This window comes from Chiloscyllium punctatum, chromosome 10, assembly GCF_047496795.1.
Source record: "Chiloscyllium punctatum isolate Juve2018m chromosome 10, sChiPun1.3, whole genome shotgun sequence".
Classification (NCBI taxonomy): domain Eukaryota; kingdom Metazoa; phylum Chordata; class Chondrichthyes; order Orectolobiformes; family Hemiscylliidae; genus Chiloscyllium; species Chiloscyllium punctatum.
Genome location: NC_092748.1, coordinates 21,212,864 through 21,235,776, shown reverse-complemented (window position 1 = coordinate 21,235,776; position 22,913 = coordinate 21,212,864). Strand labels below are relative to the sequence as shown.

Here is a 22,913-nt window from a genome sequence, read left to right as displayed (position 1 = left end):
AACAGAGTTAGCACTTTGCAGGAAGTGCATGTAAATGAGTTAAAAAAGAGCTCCTAGATACACTTGGGGTTCATGGGTGTTTAGACTTTACATGTGATTTGAGTTGGATTACAAAATAAATGTTACACACACTGCTAATGGTCACCTATTCCCTTCTAGCTGTCTGGTTGGATTTCATTGACTGCCTTGCTTCCCAATGGGCTGCTCATGTTGGAGTAGGCTATGTCTGTTCAGCTGCTCAATGTTGTCAGTGTGCCTGTGAACCTGGCAATGGAGAGTGAGATGAAAGGGCCAATAGCAAGTCTGCTGAAGGTGAGACTCTTGCATAGGTTATGGGGAGAAAGAAAATCAGGCTCAAAAGAAAATATGTGTGAGAGTTTGACTTGTGCCTCCTTTGCGTTGTTCATTTCCTTATACAAGAAGTTCATTGTCCTCTGCTAATTACACAGCAGCATCTGCCAAATTGTGGGATAGTGACCTCCTCAATGTTTAATGTTTTCCTACTCTACAGTGCTATATTGTAATAAGCACAGTGAACCATCATAATCCACATGACTCTCTCTGAGGCATACTGAAAGGCACTACTGGATCTATATCCGCCTGTATCTTCACTTAAACAGCTCAATGGTCTGCTTTCTTAGTTAGGTGGTAGGTATTCGACCTCTCCTGTACTGGAATATACAGGTTCACGAATCCACAATTTCATCTACAACCTGAGCTACAAACCATCCCAACAACTCTATACACAGGTTCCTCAGGATGTGAGGAGGGATATCTTCAGTGAGTTGATCCCAAAAACCCATCAATGAATGAGTCTGTTAAAAGAGCACTGGCACCTCAAGGTCAAAATATGCTGGGATCATGAGTGCTTCCCGAGACCTTCACATGTGTGAAGGATTCTGAAGCAACATCCTGCCTCTAGACGTCCAGATGAATGACTGCATTTTGTGATCCCATCTTCCAGCAACTCTGCAGCCTGTTGGTACTCACTATTTAGGATCATACATGGAGAATTACCATTTCGAAGACCCAAGAACATCCTACACTTGTAGAAATTTGCCTGTTTATGAACCAAAGCTTTCATGGAAGGAGTGGAAAATTTTAGAAAAGCAAGGTAAGAAAGCAATATGTTGAAATGATATGTGACATAACTAGATATTTCTACTTTAACTGAAATGTATATTGTAATAATTTAACAATGGATATTCTTCAATTAATGGTGAATGATCTTGTAAGGTCATATTGAAACATTTTGGTTAAAAATTTAATCCATTATGAAAATAATTACAAAGCAAGGAAAATATCCTCTCCCTATTCCATATTAATTTTAATGAATAAAAGATAATAGCTGGTAATACTGTAGTTCACCGATGGAATATACTGTGGACTGATTAACTGTACACTATGAAGATATATGGACCATTTCTTTCTATTTTGTAGGACGTGACTAATGAAATTTTTAAAGATTGCACACACTGTGTATACTTCATAGATTTGTCTAAAATGCGTGATGTTACCATAGTATTGCCAGTCATGTCAGGTCAAATAGTGTGACTATACTTGACACAAAATCAATGAATGCCAGAAAGAGGAATGAAATAAAAGATTGCATAAATTTGTGTAAACTTTTAAAAGATCATTTCAAACAAAAAAATTACAAATCAACTATTTTTAACAATATTAATTTAGTAACAAAATAACAATTACCATATTGATTTCATTGATAGTGAGCAAGTGGACATTTTGTTTTATTGGCTCCATAGTGGACTGAAACAGACTTAGTGTCATATAGTCATAGAGATTTACAGCACAGAAAAGGGCCCTTCACCCACATTACATACACACCAGTCAAAAACAGCCACATAAGTATTCTAATCCCATTTTCCAACACTTGACAAATTAGTCTTGTATGTCTTGGCATTGCACATGAACTAACTATTTTAAGTGTTATGAGAGTTTCTGCCTCTACTAACCTTACAAGCATTGAGTTCCAAATTTCCAACACCTCCTGGGTGAAAACGCTTTTCCTCACATCCTCTCTAAAAATTCGTCCCTTCAATCTATGCCTCCTTGTCATTGATCCCTCCATCAAGGAGGAAAAAATCCTTCCTTTCTATCCTATATATACCCCTCATAGTTTTACACAGCTCAAGTTCCCTTTCTGAACTTCATAAGTAGTGGATATTCCATCTTTCTTTTGGTGTTTTTGTTTCAAGACCAAAGAAGTGTCTACTTTGCCTCAATACTCTTACCTTGCTTTTGTGGTAATGATAGAGCTCTGGATATGATGAATTAAAACAGGACGGGAAATAAAAAGAAGTGTGGCCTGTGAATTAGTCAGTTATTTGATCAGTCACAAACAAACACCAAAAAATTCTTACATTCAAAGAAATCAATAAATAAACAAATATCTTTCTTCATTCTGTAACTTCTGCTGTTGCAGGTTGTTTGGTCCATGGGTTTGCTGACAATAGATGAGAACAGTCAAAGCCACCATCTTTTTTTTTCTCTGCCAACATTATGGCAACCATTGACCAGACAGACCATGTAATTTAGGGCGGTACGGTGGCACAGTGGTTAGCACTGCTGCCTCACAGCGCCAGAGACCTGGGTTCGATTCCCACCTCAGGCGACTGACTGTGTGGAGTTTGCACATTCTCTCCGTGTCTGCGTGGGTTTCCTCCGGGTGCTCCGGTTTCCTCCCACAGTCCAAAGATGTGCAGGTCAGGTGAATTGGCCATGCTAAATTGCCCCTAGTGTTAGGTAAGGGGTAGATGTAGGGGTATGGGTGGTTGCGCTTCGGCGGGTCGGTGTGGACTTGTTGGGCCGAAGGGCCTGTTTCCACACTGTAAGTAATCTAATCTAATCTAATTCAAGTAGGGTCTATTGTCATTCCTCCTCCTTTGTTACTTCTGCAAAATGGGGTGCCTTGCATCTACCAAATATTTTATTTAGTAAATCTGACAAAGCTGAACTCAACTGAAAAGAGAGAGCCAAATTAGCTTCAGCTGCTTCATCAATGACCCTTTTTATAAGGGTCAAAAGTAGGGATAATTATTTAATGTTCAGCAACATTTGTGATTCCTGTGATTACTGAATGTCCCAATGCAGCAAGACCTGGACTGTATTGAGGTTTGGGTTGCCAAGTAACAAGTAACATTTGTGCCTCAGAGTACCAGATGATAACCATCTCCATTAATTGAAAAACTAGCCATCGCCTCTTGATATTCTATGGCAGTACCACCACCGAATCCTCTATCAACATCCTGGGAGTTACCATTGATCAGAAACTGACTTGCAATATAAATTCAGTGCCTTCAAAAGCAGATCAGAGGTGAGGAATCTTTCAGTGAGTAGCTCACCTCCTGACTCCCCAAAGCTTGTCCACATCAACAAGGCACAAGTCAGGACTGTGATGGGTTACACCCTATTTGCCTGAATGAGTGCAGCTCCAACAACATTCAAGAAGCATGCATCTAGACAAGGGTGCCTTTTGGAAGGTGGATAGGCCTTGGGAAGTTATGCACTGCAGGATTTCAAGCTCTAACTTGCTCTTGTAATCAGAGTATTTATATGGCTAGTCCAGTTCAGTTTCTGGTCAATGTTAACCCCCAGAAAATTGATGATGGGTGATTCAGCGATGGTCATGCCTTTTGACTGTCCAGGGACAATTGGTTATATTCTCTCTTGTTGGATATGATCATTGAGGAGAAAATGAGGACTGCAGATGCTGGAGATCAGAGCTGAAAATGTGTTGCTGGAAAAGCACAGCAGGTCAGGCAGCATCCAAGGAGCAGGAGAATCGATGTTTCGGGCATGAGCCCTTCAGGAAAGAAGGGCTCATGCCCGAAACATCGATTCTCTTGCTCCTTGGATATTGCCTGACCGGCTGCGCTTTTTCAGCAACACATTTTTAGCTATGATCATTGTCCTATTTGTAAGGTGCAAGTGTCACTTGTGACTTATCTGCTCCAGTCCGAACATTGTCCAGTCTGGCTGCATTTGGACACGGACTGCAGTTCTATCTGAGGTGTTTAGAATGGTGCAATCATCCGTGTACATCCCCACTTCTGACCTTGTGATGGAGGGAAGACACTGAACTGAAACGCTGAGATGTCCTGAAGCTGAGATGACTGATCTTCAAGCAAAACCATCTTCCTTTGTGCTAGATATGACTTCAACCAGCAGAAAGTCAATTGCAACCTTGATGTCAAGGGCAGTCACTCTAACTTACATTCTGGAATTCAGCTCTTTTGTTTGAGCCAGGGATGTAATAAGGGTAAGAGCTGAATAATTCTGATGGCACCCAAATTGAGCATCAGTGAGCAGGTTACTGTAAAGCAGGCACTGCTTTTAGCAGTTTTCCTCCTGATTCCCAGTTATTCCAGTTTCCTTAAGCTCCTTGATGCTACACTGGATTAAATATGGCATCAATATCAACGGCAGTCACTCTTGCCTCACCTCCAGAATTCAGCTCTTTTGTCCATCTTTGAACCAAGGTCGTAATGAGGTCAAGAGCTAAGTGGCCCTGGTGGAACCCAAACGAGGCATCATTGAGCAGATTATTGCAAAGCAAGTGCTACTTGATAGCACTGTTGATGATCCTTTCCATCACTGAACTGATCGAATAATCACCTCCTTGCTGTGTAAAAACAAAAAAAAATCTCACCATGCACTTGCTTCTTTTACAAAGCAATTTAAAGCGGAACCAACGGATTTTTCAGTTGGTTTGCTGGCAGATACAGATTTTTCCTATCAAGTTTGTCCAGACTTCTATCATATCTCCTATAAGCTTTTTATTCTCCAAAGAAAATAGTTTAAACTTCTCCAATCCAAAAGACCATAGACATAGATGCAGAAATAGGTCATTCAGCCCCATCATTCAGTAAAATCATGGCTGATCTAGTGAATTGTTAGGCTGAAAGTACCTAATGGGTTCTCTGAGATCTGATCAAAATAATTACAAGAAAACACGTACAGTTGAATTCATGGCAAATTTATTAGCTTAACATACTCGATACGTATAACAAACAAATGAGCAAGTCTATTGTCTTAAGCCATTTTATACATATTCAACAAGTGAGCTTGAACTCAATTACCATGGCAGCTAACTCAAACCTGGTCCAATGGTGAAGCCATTGGCCCTGATTTTGTGATCCCCAGCCCAATGATGAAAATCCAATGAGTAGGGTAAAGTCCCCAATGCTAATACTGTGCCCAAATTTTATGTTACATACTATATCACTATTTTGTAGTACCTTTTAATATTTTCCCAGGCATTGTAATAGGAAATAAGTTGAGAAACATTTCCAGGTGGCCCCATGTTAACTCCACAATATTCAAAGTTAAAAATCACACAACACCAGGTTATAGTCCAACAGGTTTATTTGGAAGCACTAGTTTTCGGTGCGCCGCTCCTTCATCAACCATCTGATTGAAGGAGCAGCGCTCCGCAAGCTAGTGTGCTTCCAAATAAACCTGTTGAACTATAACCTGGTGTTGTGTGATTTTTTTTTAAACTTTGTACGCTCCAGTCCAATACCGGCATCTCCAAATCATGCACAATATTCAGTTTGCCATCCAGCCAAGGTCGTGCAGTTACTTACAGACAAAACAGGCTACTTTTGCACCAGAGCTGAAAATGTGTTGCTGGAAAAGCGCAGCAGTCAGGCAGCATCCAAGGAACAGGAGAATCAACGTTTCGGGCATAAGCCCTGCTCCAGGCCTCCTTCCCATATAATCTTTCATTTTCTTCAATTGCTCACTGTCATGTTCAATTAACCCTTAATGATCTGGTTTGAACATATCTTTTTGTTAAGCCCAACACTACTGATAACCCTCAATCTCATTTCCTTGCCTTTTCCTCATAACTCTCTTGTTTTCTTACTGATATAAAATTCTGGCCACCTCTGCCTTGAATATGCTGAATGAACGATAGCTGCAACAGCCCTCTGTAGTAAAGAATTACACAGATTCACAACCCTCAATGAGAAGAAATTCTTCCTCCTCTTTGTCTTAACTATGCAACTCCTTATTCTGAGATTATGCCCTCTGGTCTTGGACACCCCCACAAAATTAATCAACCTTTTATCATCTACCCTGTGAAGTCCTCTAAGAATATTGTATGTTTCAATAAGGGTATCTCTCATTCTTGCCAAATCTACTCCATCTGTCTTCAAAAGACAGTCCCTTCATACCTGGTATGAGCCGAGTGAATGTTCTTTGGTCTGCCTTTACTGGCAGTATATCTTACCTTAGATAAAAGGCTCAAAACTGTCCTTAATATTCCAGCTGTGATCTGACTAGTGCCTTGTTCAGTTTTAACAATATCGCCCTACTTTTATATTCTATTCCCTTTGGAATAAAGGACAACATTCCATTTGTCTTCCCAATTTTGTCCCCATAAGAAATGTTAAGCTAACAAGCCTATGGTTACTTGTTTTTGTTCTTGTCTCCTTTCCTTTTTAAATAATGATATTACATTGGCAGTTTTCCAATCCTCTGGGACTTTTTCAGAATCTAAAGATTCATGGTAGATTACTGCCAATACATCCACTATTTCTGTAGCTATTTCCTTTAACATCCTTAGATGCATTCGGGGATTTATCTGCCTTTGGCCCCACTTGGTTTCCTACTATTTTCTCTCATGATGGTTATTCTATTTCCTCTCCCCTTTTTTGCCCCTTGACTATTTAGTAATTTTATTTGTGTCTTCTATTGTGAAAATGATGCAAAGTATTTATTCACCTCCTCAGCCATTTCTGGTTACCATTATTATTTCCCTGGATGCTGCCTGACCTGCTGTGCTTCTCCAGCAACACATTCTCAACTCTGATCTCCAGCATCTGCAGACCTCACTGTCTCCTTATTCACTAAGGTGTCTATTTAGCTTCTTTAGTTTCTCTCTTCATTTTTAAAAAAAACTTAAGCCTTTTAGAATACTTCTTCCTTACTGGAATATGCCTTTGCTGCGAGGCATGAACTATCTTCTTAAATATTTTCTAATCATCCTCAACTGTTTTTGCTACTAATTCCTTTCTCAGTCCACTCCAGCCAGTGCTGCTCTTACTCTTTTGTAATTACTCTTATTTAAGCTTAGCATAGTTGTTTTTTGCCCAAGTTCCTACTACGAAAACTGAATGCTAAATTCTACCATGTTATGGCCACTGTGTCTGAGGGATTTTGTTTTATTCTGACATCATTTATTATACCTGCCTCATTACATGCCATCAGATCCAAAATAGTCTGATCCCTGGTTGGATCCAGACCACATTGTATTTGGGAATAGTTTCCAAAAACACACTCTGAATTTTTCTTCATGGTTTCCTGATTGTGCTGCCTTTGTTACATGCCCTCATTGTCTCCTGATGTATTTTCTATCCCACCATATAGGTACTATTTAAGAGGCCAATAGAGTGTCTTGCCCATTTTGTTTCCTATCTTCCCCCCCCCGCCCCCCGCCCCCCATATGGATTCTTCAACTTAGAATTCAAGATCATTTCTTGCTATTGCACGTATTCTGTCCGTACCAACAATGAAATCCCACCATCCTTGACTTCCTGTCTGTCCTTTGGAACAATGACATGCTTCTGAATATTTAGATCCCAGCTTTGATGTTCTTGTAACCACTGCTCTGTAATGGTGGTAAAATCATATCCATTAACTGGTGTCTGGGTGGTTAATGTAGTCATCTGCCTTTTATAATTGAAGTTTCTTCTCCTTGGAGTCATTCTGTAAACATCTGTTTGCTTTCCATTGCATTCATGTCTTTCATAGATGGGATTCCCTGAACTGTACATCATACTCCAGCTTTGGCCTATTGTTTATATTGTACTATAAAATGTACTATAAATCCTTTCAGGCAGCATCCTTTGAAATCGCCGTTTTGGGCAAAAGCCCAGATTCCTGATGAAGGGCTTTTGCCCGAAACGTCGATTTCGAAGCTACTTGGATGCTGCCTGAACTGCTGTGCTCTTCCAGCACCACTAATCCAGAATCTGGTTTCCAGCATCTGCAGTCATTATTTTTACCTCGTACTATAAATCCTGTCAATAAAGCCCATGCTCTCTATCCATCCTACCATTTTTAATGACTTATCCACATGTACGCCCAGCCCTCTCTGCTTCAAAATACCTTTTGGAATAGCTTCCATTATTTTACATTGTCTCTCATGGTCTTTCTTCCAACCAGGGGAGGGTGAGGACTGCAGATGCTGGAGATCAAAGTCGAAAAGTCTGGCAATGGAAGAGCACATCCGAGGAGCAGGAGAGTCAATGTTTTGGGCATAAGCCCTTTCTTGGGAATCTGAAGAAGGGCTTTCACCCGAAATGTTGACTCTCCTGCTCTTAAGATGCTGCCTCAGCTGCTGTGCTTTTCCAACGCCACACCTTCTAACAAAACATATCACCTCACACTTTTCCACATTGACCATGTATCTTCTTATTCACCAACTTGTCTACATCCCTTTAGAGTTCTATTCTGCCCTCCTCAGTTTACCAAGGGTCCCAATATTGTACTCTGGGCAAGTCCATGTAAACCTGTCAACCCAAAAAATGCCCATTTACCAGAACTGTCTCTGTCCTATCCCTCAGCAAATTTTGTATCCATGTTACTACTGAGTTGTTTTATTCCACAAACTCTATCCTTTCTCACAAGTCAATTGTGTCCACTGTATCAAACGTCTTCTCAAAATCCATGCTCACCACCGCATCAGTTGCATTGCCCTCATCAACCCTCCCATTACCTCCTCAAATAGCCCAGCAAGTTAGCTAGACATGATTTTCCCTTGACAAATCTTTGCTGGCACTTCTGAATTAATTCACATTTTGCCATATGATTACTAATTTTATCTCAAATAGTTGTTTCTCGTAGTTGTCTCGTCACTGAAGTTGAACTATCTGACCTACAATGGCTAGGCTTATCTTTATAAACATTTTTTTGAACAATAGGACATGTTTGTAATTTTCCAGTCACCCAACACCACCCTCAAGACCCACCCTTCCTCCAACTGCCTTTCCTGCCTGAGGCCTGAGTGGATTAACCTCTAGCTCCAAGATTAAGTTTGAAGAGGAAACAACACTTAAGTCATCATCAATGGCCCATATAAGGACCGTAGGTGAGCTGGACTAGGCATCAACTGTCCCACTGAAAAGTTGCAAATAGTTCAGAGTAAGCAGATATGCAAACTGATGGCCATTTGGATAAATTTATAGGATCCCTGCCTACAAGCATGCCCGCAGGATATGTAACATTATGCCCCAGTGTAGCAAGAAGAGACAGAACAGTAAAACATAACTCACCAGCAAATTACATCAGACTGAGGCAAAATTGTCAAAAAAGGCACAATCATATGTTCTTTATCTGTGTGTAGTATTCATAACAAGATATGCTTTCACTCCTTTCTATCTTGGATCCTCAGAGGAACTGGTAGAGGCTGGTACAATTACAACATTTAAAAAACATTGAGATGGGTACATGAATAAGAAGAGTCTAGAGGGAAATGGGCCAAGTGCTGGCAAATGGGACTAGGTTAATTTAGAATATCTGATCGGCAAGGGGGAGTTGGTCTGAAGAGTCTGTTTCTGTGCTGTAAAGCTCTGTAACTCTAATTAGTAGTGTCAACAGAAATAGATTAAAATGACATGTTAGCTGTGCAGTCCCATTGAAACAAATTGACCACACCTGAATATTATAGGATATTTGACATTTCATAAGGACAGAAAGAAACAAAAAATATGCATGGTAGCTCTGTTTATAAAGGATGACTACTGTACAGTATTTAGAAATGATCTTAATTCAGAGGACCAAAATGAGAATCCGACACTGTGGAAACAAGAAATAGAAAATGAACAAAGTCATTGGTGAGAGTAGTTTTTAGGCTTTCTGACAGTGGCAAAATAGGGCAAAATATAAATCGAGGAATACTGAGGGCTGCTTGCATGAAAGCTACAACAGTGGTCATGGGAAATATTAATCGTCACATAGATTTGGTGAATCAAATCAGCAGAAGTAGTTTGGCAGATGACATTGCACCGACTGTATCTGGGAAAAATTCTTGGCTGTCGTATTATTTTGTCCACCTGTCTTGGGGTGCTTTGGTGTCAGAAACGTTTGATATATAAGCTCAAAAGCTCTTGAAAAGTCCAGTATAAAATTATTGAGGGCATCTTATGATTTCATTATCTCATTAATTTAATTAGATGTTGTCTTTAAGTCATTCTTTAAAGCCTTGATAAATCCTTCATATCTGATTAAAATGTATGCTAAGTATAAAAGTGAACCATTGGCGTTAGTGGTATCAGCATCTGATGCAAGAAAACTTGTGTGCATTTTCGCAACACAGATTAATAACTTGCGTTCAGTTGATAGTTGTGAGTAAAACATACATTAGTGGACTGACAAATTGAGACTGACTACTAATGTGAGGAATGCATAGCATAGCTGAAAGCAGAAAGATGATGTTGACTTATATACCAAAAATATGCAGAACCATAATTTTTGGGTCCAGATAAAAGGGCTGTTAAAGATCAGGTTGACTTGTACACCATGATTTATGGTAGTCCAAGCAACTTAAATGCTAGTCAGCATCTTGAAGTTATAATGTAGGCAGTTTTTTTTTTAGTTATTTCATCCACGGTACTCTGTGCTGAATTATTTAAAATGTGTATTTTTTTTTATTTTAAAAATTATTAGATTTCACCTTTTTAGAGTCGCAGTAAAGAACTTAAAGTCTTATCCCTGTCATGATATCAAGACTGTCAAATGCATTAAGTTCTGGCAGCTGTTGGCCTGCTTACATTACATCTATTTTACCGATGTCCTAAGGGAAAACTGTTTGGGAAGTAATTTTTAGAATGAGTTAGATAAAAATTGCTACACTTTACTGATCTTTGATTCCATTGTTTGGAGATTTCTGGTAAAATATTACCATGGCATTGATTTTCCTGGATGGATAATGGGCAAGGTGACTGAAGACGTTGATTGGACATCTAATTTATTATTGAGGATATGCTTCATTTAAATACAGCAGATGAACTGCCAGTGCTAATGGTGCCACTCATAAACAGCATAAAGGTTGGAAATCTGATGAAAATGCTTCTTCCTCTAGTCTGCATAAGGAAAACATACTGATTTGAAATATAGAAAATAAGAGCAAGAGTAGACCTTTTGGCCCAGTGAATCTGCTGTGCTATTTAATATAATTATGGCTGATCCTCTATTTCAATGTCATATACCTATTATTTCTTCGAATCCCTTGAGGCCTTTAATTCTAGAAGTCTATCTATTTCTTTCTTAAATATATTCAACGATGTGGCTTTCTTCACCTTATGTGATAGAGAATTATAGGGAGTGACTACTCTGAGTGATACTCAGATTTTAAATTTCTCCTCCTCTTAATCCTAAATGGTCAAACCTGTATCCCTTTTCTCTAGGAACCTCCCTTCTTCAGAAGGAATATCAACCCTGCATCGTCTATCTAGTGTAAGCATATTTCAGAGGTAGCATGACATTAACCACAGCACCTTAATTCTTTGATAGACTCAAGCTTGTATCTCTTAAGCAAGTAATGTCCAAGAAGGTTTTTATCATGCCTTCAGATGAACATAAGTAAACCAGAAGGTTATTGTCATGTACTAAGATACTGTGAAAAATATTGTTTTGTGTGCTAAACAGGCAGACTATACCATACAAAGTGCATTAGACTAGCAGAACAGAATGGGAATTACAGTATTGTAGCCACAGAAGAGGTGCAGAGAGAGAGATCAGAATTAATATTTTGTGGGGTCCATTCAAAAGTCTGATGACAGCAGGGAAGAAGCGGTTCTTGAATCTGTTCATATATGTATTCAAGATTTATGTTTAAATCTTCTACCCAACAGGAGAATGTGGAACAGAGTATAACTGGGGTGGGAGGGGTCTTTAATTATATTGGTTGCATTCCTCAGGCAGCACAAAGTATAGATGGAGTCAATGGATGGAAGGCTGGTTTGTATGATGTACTGGGCTGTGTTCACAACTCTCTGTAGTTTCTTGCGGTCTTGGGAAGAGCAGTTGCCATACCATGCTGTGATGCATTCAAATAGGATACCTTTTTATAGTGCATCTACAAAAGTTTGTAAGAGTTCTTGTGGACATATCGAATAGAAATGTTGTTGTGTATTCTTGACCATTGCATGGGTGGGCCAAGACAAGGTGACTCAGTGGTTAGCAGTGTTGCTGTGAGGCAGCAATGTCCCGAGTTTGATTCCCACCTCGGGCAACTGACTGTATGGAGTTTGCACATTCTCCCCGTGTCTGTGTGGGTTTCCTCCATGTGATGCAGATTCCTCCCACATTCCAAAGATGTGCAGGTCAGGTGAATTGGCCATGTTAAATTGCACAGCATGTTAGGTGCACATTAGTCAGGGGTAAATATGGGATCGGGGAATGGGTCTGGGTGGGTTCTGTTCGGAGGGTCGGTGTGGACTTGTTGGGCTGAAGGGTCTGTTTCCATACTGTAGGGAACCTAATCTAATCTAAGACAGGTTGTTGGTAATCATCACTCCAAGGAACTTTACGCTCTTGACTATCTCCACCTCAGCACCACTGATGAAGACAAGGGCATGCCCTCCACTTCCTGAAGTCAATGACTAATGATTCCTTTGTTTTACTGACGTTGATGGAGAGATTGTTGTCTTTCCACAATGCCTTCTTTGCACCATGATGTCGCAATGAAGGTCGTCCTCAAACTCAATGCCTCACTTGAGGTGTGGTGACCTTCAGATTCAACTCACCAACAGTGTTTCTCTATAATGAGAGAGCAGATCTATGGTTCTGTGGGATGATGACAATTTTCCATAAGGTGTACGTAAAATTTGCCATGACCGTATTAGCTAGTATCTATTATAACTTTGCCATTTGTGTTGTTGACTATTGCTTAATATTTTGATAGTGACTGCAACATTTGGTGGAGCCATACAGAGGGGTTTGGGATCTCACCTGCTTGTTGAAGAGCTAATGAAAACCTTGCTTTGCCAGTTTTTGGGGAGGCCTCTTGGTTTGTGGTTCAATCAGAAATTTGAGAGGGCATGGGCATGCCTTTCCCAGGATCAATGATTGCCTTTGTAGTAGATTCCCCTACACCTCAACTCCACCACAGTAGCTGACCAGCAGCTCACATAGGTTTACCTATTGTGGTCTCCATGTGACACGTGCAGTTGGTTTCATTATCTGCAGCGGTGGGATGATGCCTTTAAGTTGTCATTAATTGTCAACTTAAGGCTTCAACTAGTAATGAGATGGGATGACTGACCATGAACCTTCTTGCTCAGGAAGTAGTATAATCAAGGTGTAGTTGGGACCATTCGAGGTGCTCACTCATCGGCTCCTGCCTGATTAAATTCCCCCCCTGCCTTCAGACAGTCACCAGAGAGTGCAGAAGATTCTTCACATGGAATTGAATATGGACAAATGTACAATCATACACTTTAGAAAGTAGCCTTTTATCCATATTTCCAAAGGGTGAGAAGCTTGGAGTAGCAAAGAGGTTTGGGAGTTTAAATACACTAATCATTAAAAATCCACAGACCTGTTCAAATGAGCTAATGAATTGTTGACCTAACTCTTGAGGATTGGAATTCAAACTGATGAGAGTTATGCCTCAGTTATGTAGAATATTTGTTAGATGCCAACAGTCTGTCTGTCTAGTTTTGTTAACCGTGCCATGGAAACGTCTCATTGACTTTAGAGGGGATATGATGCAGGCTCACCAAAATCATGTCAGGGTTTAGCAAGTTATATCATGGAGACAACTTTCACAATTGTGGCTTATATTCCTTTGATTCCTGATGAGAGTATGATCTGACCAAGATGAATGAACCTGTTTGCAACTTGGGACTGAGTGATTTTTAAAAAAAAAAAATTTGTTTATTGATTGTCACGTGTTATAAAAAACAGTGAACAGTGTTGTATAGTGTCACTACTCTCCAGCTTCGTCTTAAAACACAGAAAAATAAGCCAAAACATAGAATATAAAGGCAGATGAGTACAGAAAAAAGTATAATTACAGGTTCTGTTCTTATCGGTTTAACATCTGATATATCCGTTATCTGGGGACCATATATTAAATTGATTTTTGCAGTAGGGAGACAAAATGGGAGAATTCAATTCTCACTCTGCATCAACAAGGTATCACAGTACCTTTTTGGGAATGGTCCCCCTCTAATGTTACAGTGGTAGTGTTGCTACCTCTGATCTAGGTGGCCCGGATTCAAGCCCCAACTGCTCCTGAGGGGTGTTATTGCATTTCTAAACAAGTTGACTTTTGGATATTTACATATTTTTAGTTTGGGAAACTTGGTTTGCATGGACGAGTTGGATCGAAGGATCTATTTAAGTGCTGCGTGATTCTATGACTCAACTCTGTGCAGATATTAAAAACATTTGATAAGGTAGATATGGAGAAATGATGATCTCTGCAAGGGGAATTCAAAATCTGTCGTTAAGTTCTTATAATTAAAGCTTAACCTTTTGAGGCGCAATAGTTTTTCATGCAAATAATAGTGAAAATTTGGAACTAACCCCCAGTTCCAACCAATGTAATGTCAGATGCCTTAGCTTCTTACACAATGCTCAGTAACTATTCTTCAGTGCTGATGTGTTTAACCCGTCACTCCACAGAGCAATAGATAAATGGGTTGAGGTGCAAATCAGCCATATTTTAATGGATGTTGGAGACATCAAACTATTCTACTTTTTAATGTCCTTATATATTTTAGCTTGTATGTTCCTAAAGGCACAGGAATCGAACAGAATATGAAACTGGACAAAAAATTTGGAAGGAAACAAAGAATTCATGAGGGATGCAATCTTTCGGAGATGAACATTTGAATAGTAGTTATTTTAATTTCTTGTAGTTAATGAGCTATTTTATTATATATGAAATTCAGTTTCACATTATCAGGTGTGTGCAATACTATTAACGAAAAACTGTAATCTTATAAACAGACTCAAAGTGAAAGCATGCTTTTTGTGTGTTCAGAGCTCAGCAACTCAGATTTTGGTTTAGTATGTAATATTGGTTTTAATTTAACTTTAAAACATGTTTGCTCAAATTCTAAAGTTCGTTAATTCTTTGAGACCTATACATATAGACTCTCCAAGGAAAAGACATATAATTGTACTTTCTTCCACTTTTCGTGATTTTGCTTGAGATAAAATTCCAAATTTCTGAAAAACAATTTATTTATGTAATGTAAATAACATTGGCAGGCATTTGGATTTATTTTGGCCTTTAGATACTATTATTACACTTCTGTCCAGATGTGTAAAGGGTACCTAGGGCACAGATATAAAAGAGGCACAAAAGTACTTGTGACTATTGCTTGATTAAACCGCAGTGAATTCTAGTGTAGGTTTGTCCCACCACTTCTTGGATAGAACACTATTATATCTAAGCAGCCAGACTGTGAATGCACTGAAATGTGTCAAACAGCTCTGGGACTTCAATTCACTGAATTTTCACTCCAAATTGTCGTTGTATGAAATTTTCATTCTTATAGATTTTGAAGTATCAGTACTGTCAGCAGTGTCGGTCATGATAGAAGTGACAATAGTGACAAAATTTTAATGGGGTTGTGGAGACTAAAACCACTCCTGGTCCTCGATTTATGAAAGTTAACTTCATCTGTTGGACCTGGCTGTTTCAAAATTGGATGCATGCATGGTCTATTCCAAATGGCAATCTCCAGTTCATGGAAATTTCAAAGTTGCACAATGACAATCAACAGACTATTTTCCTTTTTATTTGAGCCTGTAAATATATTCCATGACTAAATAGAGAAAAATCAGGTAGCTATAACCAAATGAGCCACTGTTAGTAGTTTAATATCCAACTAGTGATGTTGTATGTGTCAGTGTTTTTAATGTTATTAATAAAGGCGGTAGTGGGCAACCATGCCTGCGCACTAATGTGGAAATACACGTGCACGACACCAGACCCAGTACATTATCATGTAAAATTTACATGTGACATCATATGCAAAGGAGAAAGCATGCGTGATTTTGAAACAAGGTTCAGTGGTGGGGAGTGAGGACTGGGGTTATTTGGGGCACGAAGACATGGAACCCAGGAGGCCTCCTTCATGTTCCCCTGCCCCCACCCTCTCTCCCTCACCTCACCTTCTGGTTTTTCTCCCCACTTCCCCCAACTCCCACCTGCCAAACCCCTCCACAAAGTCTGGTCCTGGGTGTCCCCTCTCTCAGTCCTAGGCTGTGTTCAGAGCAAAACTGTTTATATATACATGCACAAATTAAAGCAGCACATGGCTGCATTTGCTGACACCAGCACCATTAATCTAAAATTATAGACTCCAATGAATCAGATTTTCATTTATTTAAATTTGTTAATATTCATAACTGGAAAGTTAAATAAGAGATGATACTTTAAATGTTATTTGGCTTCTCCAAATTCAGAGTAGCTGAAATGAACTTTCGTTCTGTAAGAATGGGGCTGGAGGTGGACTAACAGGTTTTGTAAACATTTGATTAAACTTACCTTGGAACAGCCGAGAGTCAGAGTGAGGTGGGCTGGAGGCATGAAGTGGCTGAGAGCTGGAGCAGAGTGGGCTGGAGGCCTGGAGTGGTGAGGAGCAGCTGAAAGCCGGAATGGAGTAGGCTGAAGGCATTGGATGGAGAATGGTTGTTGGATTGGGTCTGGCAGGGGCGGACAGCAGCTTGTGAGGCCGGTCAGACCACATGTGGAAGCTCCTGCTCTGAGTTACTGCAATGTAATATATATCTATAATTTGTTTATCTGACTGTAATGTTTATCCTTTTAACTATGTCTTACTTCTAACTTATACTATAAATCACTGTAAGGTAATGCGACTTCTTTTTATATCGAAGATTTGTACCAAGGTACTTTGTGCCTAAGATGGTGCATAAGAAGTAACATTGTAAACTTTTCACTCTACTCTTGTACTTGCGTACTCGTGACAATAAAGAATTTTCTAAGATATTCAGAAACTTAGCTATGATTCATACCATCACATCTAATAACAAATAGACGTATAAGTAAGTATTGAGGAGAAAGAATGGGACTGATGAGTTGATGCAACAATTGGCCTATCTGACCTGTGTCTGATCTTAGTCTGCACATTTGAGATCTCCAACATCATCAAAAGCAGTGCTCAAGAAATTCAATTCGTATCTTGTGACATCAAGAAATGGTTGAAGACACTGGATACCGAAAAGAATTTGGATATCAGAACTAACCATGTCCCAGTCAAGCTGTTTAAGTACAGCTACAACATTGCTGTCAGTGTGGAAAATTGAGTGGATGTACTATTAGTCTACTCTCAATCATCAGCAAAGTGGTGAAAGATGTCATTTACAATGCTTAATAAATGGCACTTACTCAACAATAACCTAGTCATGGATGTTTTAGTTTGGATTCTGTCAGGACCACTCCACTCCGGACCTAATTACAGCTTTAGTCTAAAAATACATGAAAGAGCTGAATTCCAAAGGTGAGTTTTTCTTTTGTTCGTGTGATATGAATGTTGCTTTATTGCCCAGAGGGCAGTTAAGAGTGAAACATATTACTATGGGTCTGGAGTCACATGTAGGTCAGGCCAGGTAAGGATGGATTTCCTTACCTAAGGGATGTTTGTGAACCAGATCTTTTAATGACAATTAACTGTGATTAAATGGTCACCATTCGGCTAGCTTTTTATCCCAAATCTTGAGTGAGTTCAAATAGCATCATCTGCCATGGTGTACTTCAAAATGATGTCCCTAAAACATTAACCTTGGGTTTTTCATTGCTAATCTAATGACACCACTATTATGCCACCACCACCTTCATGGCATGAACAGGCGAGAGCATCTTCCTGTGACATTAAGGCAACTTTGGACTACATTTAGCATGAAGGAGTCTAAGGAAAATTAGAGTCAATGGGAATTGGGTAGAACAAAAGGCTCACTGTTTGGAGTCATACCAAGCACATAGGAAGATGATTGTGGTCATTGGCCTAGGACATCGGTACAGGAGTTCTTCAAATAGTATTCCACTCATTTCATCTTTTATCTATGAAATTTCCTCCAGTATCAGTCCAGAAGTGGGGATATGGCTGTTCATTCCATAGAGCTCAGTACCATTTCAATTTCTCAGATACTGTGGCAGTATCGAAACATACATTAAGGAAAACATAGGTACCACTCAAGCTTGGGCTGATAGGAATACAGGAACAGTGCCAGAAGACTGGAGGATAGCAAATATTGTCCCCTTGTTGAAGAAGGGGAGTAGAGACAACCCTAGTAATTATTGACCTGTCAGCCTTATTTTGGTTGTGGGTGAAGTGTTAGAAAAGGTTATAAAAGATAGGATTTATAATCATCTAGAAGGAGTAAGTTGATTAGGGGTAGTCAACACAGTTTTGTGAAGGTAGGTCATGCCTCACGAACTTTATTGAGTTCTTTTGAGAAAGTTACCAAACAGGTGGATAAAGCGGTTGATGTGATGTATATAGATTTCAGTAAGGCGTTTGATAAGGTTCCCCACAGTCGGCTATTGCACAAAATACAGAGGCATGGGATTGAGGGTGATTTAGCGGTTTGGATCAGAAATTGGCTAGCTGAAAGAAGATAGAGGGTTCAAAGTTTGTGAGAAGATTTGTAGCTCGGGTGCTCGTTGTTGTGGTTCTGTTTGCCGAGCTGGGAATTTATGTAGCAGACGTTTTGTCCCCTGTCTCGGTGACATCCTCAGTGCTTGGGAACCTCCTGTGAAGTGCTTCTGTGATGTTTCCTCCAGCATTTATAGTGGTTTGAATCTGCCGCTTCCGGTTGTCAGTTCCAGCTGTCCGTTGTAGTGGTCGGTATATTGGGTCCAGGTCGATGTGCTTATTGATTTGAATCTGTGGATGAGTGTCATGCCTCTCGGAATTCCCTGGCTGTCCTGTTTGGCTTGTCCTATAATAGTAGTGTTGTCCAAGTCGAATTCATGTTGTTTGTCATCTGTGTGTGTGTGGCTACTAAGCATAGCTGGTCGTGTCGTTTCGTGGCTAGTTGGTGTTCATGGTTGCAGATCATTAGCTGTCTTCCTGGTTGTCCTATGTAGTGTTTTTGTGCAGTCCTTTCATGGGATTTTGTACACTACATTGGTTTTGCTCACGTTGGGTGTCGGGTTCTTCGTTCTAGTGAGTTGTTGTGAGACAACCCGATTATATTGCACACATAATATAGATGTGTCCTACTATTATAGGACAAGCCAAACAGGACAGCCAGGGAATTCCTAGAGGCATGGCACTCATCCACAGATTCAATCAATAAGCACATCGGCCTGGACCCAATATACCGACCACTGCAACGGACAGCTGGAACTGACAACCAGAAGCAGCAGATTCGAACCACTATAAATGCTGGAGGAAACATCACAGAAGCGCTTCACAGGAGGCTCCCAAGCATTGAGGATGTCACCGAGACAGGGGACGAAACATCTGCAACATAAATTCCCAGCTCGGCAAACAGAACCACAACAAGTCAGAGGGTGATGGTTGATGGGAAGTGTTTATCCTGGAGTTCAGTTACTAGTGGTGTACCGCAAGGATCTGTTTTGGGGTCACTGCTGCTTGTCATTTTTATAAATGACCTGGATGAGGGCGTAGAAAGGTGTGTTAGTAAATTTGCGGATGACACTAACATCAGTGGAGTTGTGGATAGTACCGAAAGATGTTGCAGGTTACAGAGTGACATAGATAAGCTGCAGAGCTGGGCTGAGAGGTGGCAAATGGAATTTATTGCAGAAAAGTGTGAGGTGATTCACTTTGGAGGGAGCAACAGGAATAAAGAGTACTGGGCTAATGGTAAGATTTTTAGTAGTGTAGATGAGCAGAGAGATCTCAGTATCCAGGTAGATAAATCCCTGAAAGTTGCCACCCAGGTTGATGTGGAATGCCGTGCCTGCAACAGCAGTAGACTCGCCAACATTTAACGGCATTTAAATGGTCATTGAATAAACATATGGATGAAAATGGAATAGTTTAGGTTGGATGGGCTTCAGATTGGTTTCACAGGTCAGTGCAACATTGAGGGCTCAAGGGCCTGTAATCCGCTGTAATGTTCTATGTTAGTTGGCAGGCAATATTCAAGTGTCAGGCAATGACCACCTCCAACAAGAGTAAATCTAACCAACTCTTAATGATATTCAATGACATTGTCATTGTTCAATACCTTTTGCATCAGGAGACCATCATTGACCAGATACATAATTGGACCAGATAGAAAAGTACTGTGGCTACAAGAGCACATCAGAGGCTGAGAAGTTTGCACTTATTAACTTGCCAAAATAGAAGGCACAAGTCAGAAATATGATAGGTTACTCTCTACTTGTCTCAATGCAGCTCCACGAAACTTGACTTAATTTTGGACAGAGCAGCTTGCTAGATCAACACCACGTCCATCATGTTGAATGATCATTCCCTCCACACGTGGTGCACAGCAGCAGCAATGTGTGCCATTTAGACGATGCACTGCATAAACTTACCACAGTTCCTTTGAAAGTAGTTCCAAATTCACGATCTCTGTCACCTGGAAGAACAAATGCAGCAAACAAATGTGGACACCTTTAAACCACGCACCATCCTCTGACTTAGAACTATATTGTTATTGCTTCACTATTGTTAATCAAAATTCTGGTTGCCAAGCTACATCAATGGGACTGCATCCACAACTCCAATCATCACTCTTTCGTTTTGCATTATTTTACACTCTAGCAAATTAGTCACTATTTACCTTTTCATTTAAAGCCAGAGTCAGCATAGTTTTATGAAAGGTCAACTGTATTTGACAAATTTGCTAGAGTTCTTCTAAGACATAAAAGGCAAAGTGAATAATAAGGAACCTGGAGATATAGGGTAATTGGATTTTCAAAAGGCATATGATAACACAAGCTTAATACACAAAGTAAGATCATATGGGGTTCGGTGTAATTCATTAACTTGGACAGAGGATTGGTGAACCAACCAAAGCAGAGAATTGGGATAAATATGTCTTTTGCTGATTTGGTAAGATGCAACTAGTGGTCTAAGGTTTGGTCCTCGGTCCTCAATGATTGACAACCTACAAAAATTTCTTGAATGCCAAATTTACAGATGGCATTAAAATCGGTGGGGAAGAAAGTTGCAATGAAGAAATAACAAATTTAAAAATGGACATGGATAGATTAGGTGAATGGGCAAAAACTATGCAGATGTGTGCAAGATCGTTCATTTTGGTTGAAAGAATAGAAAAGCAACTTATTATCTAAAATGGAGAGAAATTTCAGAGTGCTTCAGTGTAAGGGGTCTGGGTGTACACAGGCATGAATTGCTGACCGCTAGTGTGCAGCTAAAGCAGGTATTAAGGAAATGGAATTTAGGCATTCATTGCAAAAGGAATACAGTAGAAAGGCTGGAAAATGTTATTGCAAATGTACAATGTCTTTAGTGAAACCACACCTGCATACAGTTTTAGTCCCCTACTTGAGGAGGCATGCACTTCCATTGGAGGCAGTTCAGAGGTTTACCAGATTTATTTCCGAGCTGAGAGGTTTGTTTTATGGAGGGATTATTGTGCAGATTAGGCCTAAACTGTCTATAATGGAAGGAGAGCCAATTGAGGTATATAAGGTGTTAAAGGAAATGTAGTGATAAAGTAGATGTAGAACGGTATTTCCTTTTGTTGGACAATCTAGAATGAGAGGTCATACTTTTAAGATATGGGATTTCAGATTTAAAACCGAGATTAGAAGAAATGACTTCTCTCAAAGGATTGTGAATCTATGCAATTCACTGCCCCAGTGTGCCGTGGATGCCGCAACATTGAGTTAAATTTAAAGAAGAGGTAGACAGATTTTTACTGGTATTGGCTGAAGGGTTTCAGACAGCAGCCAGGAAAGTGGAATTGAGGCCAAGTTGGGACAATCATGATCATAATAAATGGTGGAGCAGGCTTGAGGTACTAAATTGCTTACTGCTCTTAGTTCTTAAGTTTTTGTTCTTTCGGTCCTTGTGGTGAAATTATCGAAGACATTTGAAGCAACTTCTATCTATGAAATTGCCCCTATAATTTTGACAAAATAAAACACAAATGTCTCTACTAATCTATATTAACTCAGGAACAACTTAATCTGAGCAATCTATTTGATATTGTGGCTAGGAAAATGTTCTTCAGCAGATAAGAAATGAATAGTTCAAACCTGCAATGTTTTTTTGTGAGAAGTCTATTCTCTATAAAATGATTTATTGTGGTCCTGTTTCCACATTTATACACTTGGTGAAGAAAGCCTCCCAGAACAATTTAGTTGTGTTGCACAGGGTAATCTGACTAAATGTAAAGTAATGAACCAATAATGAAGAAGCTATAGAGGCAAAATAGATACAACGCTCTAGCACTATTTGGCACAATGCAATTAATTGAAAATTAGAATACAAATTGAATATAAAAAAAAGTTCAGCAATATTCACCTTTACCCTTGCTGAAAAAGTATGTGGAAAATTATGATTAGCTGAACAAAATACTTATGCATGTTTATTCTGTTACATTCAATCAGATTTATGGATTTTGCTGCAGTTAAAATAAATTATTTTTGTACTTAAAACCTATTCAATTATGCAGGCCACAATACTGTACTACAGGTGGAATACTCACAGGGCCTTAACTGTCAAGAGCAGTGAAGGGAACAGAAAGGTCTGTAGTTGGTTTTAACTGTTAACTGTCTTCATTGTCAGAATATCCTGAGTCAGAGAAGGGAAATGTGCCCATTGTTCAAATATTTTCAGTTGGTAGCTGATAACTTTCATTAAATACAAATATCAGGATGTCAACATCTGTCACTGCAATGAACACTCAATTTTCCTAAGATCATGGGATTTCTCCTTTCCCTATTTGACTTTTCC

General features: G+C 39.6%; 1 protein-coding gene and 1 pseudogene across 1 annotated transcript in view; both read left to right on the top strand.

Moving 5' to 3' along the window:
* The window catches only part of LOC140481772 (uncharacterized), a 561,406-nt gene that overhangs the window by 125,516 nt on the left and 412,977 nt on the right, over nt 1-22,913 (top strand). The gene's annotated exons all lie outside the window — the stretch shown is intronic.
* Nucleotides 14,038-14,202, top strand: LOC140482529 (U2 spliceosomal RNA; annotated as a pseudogene).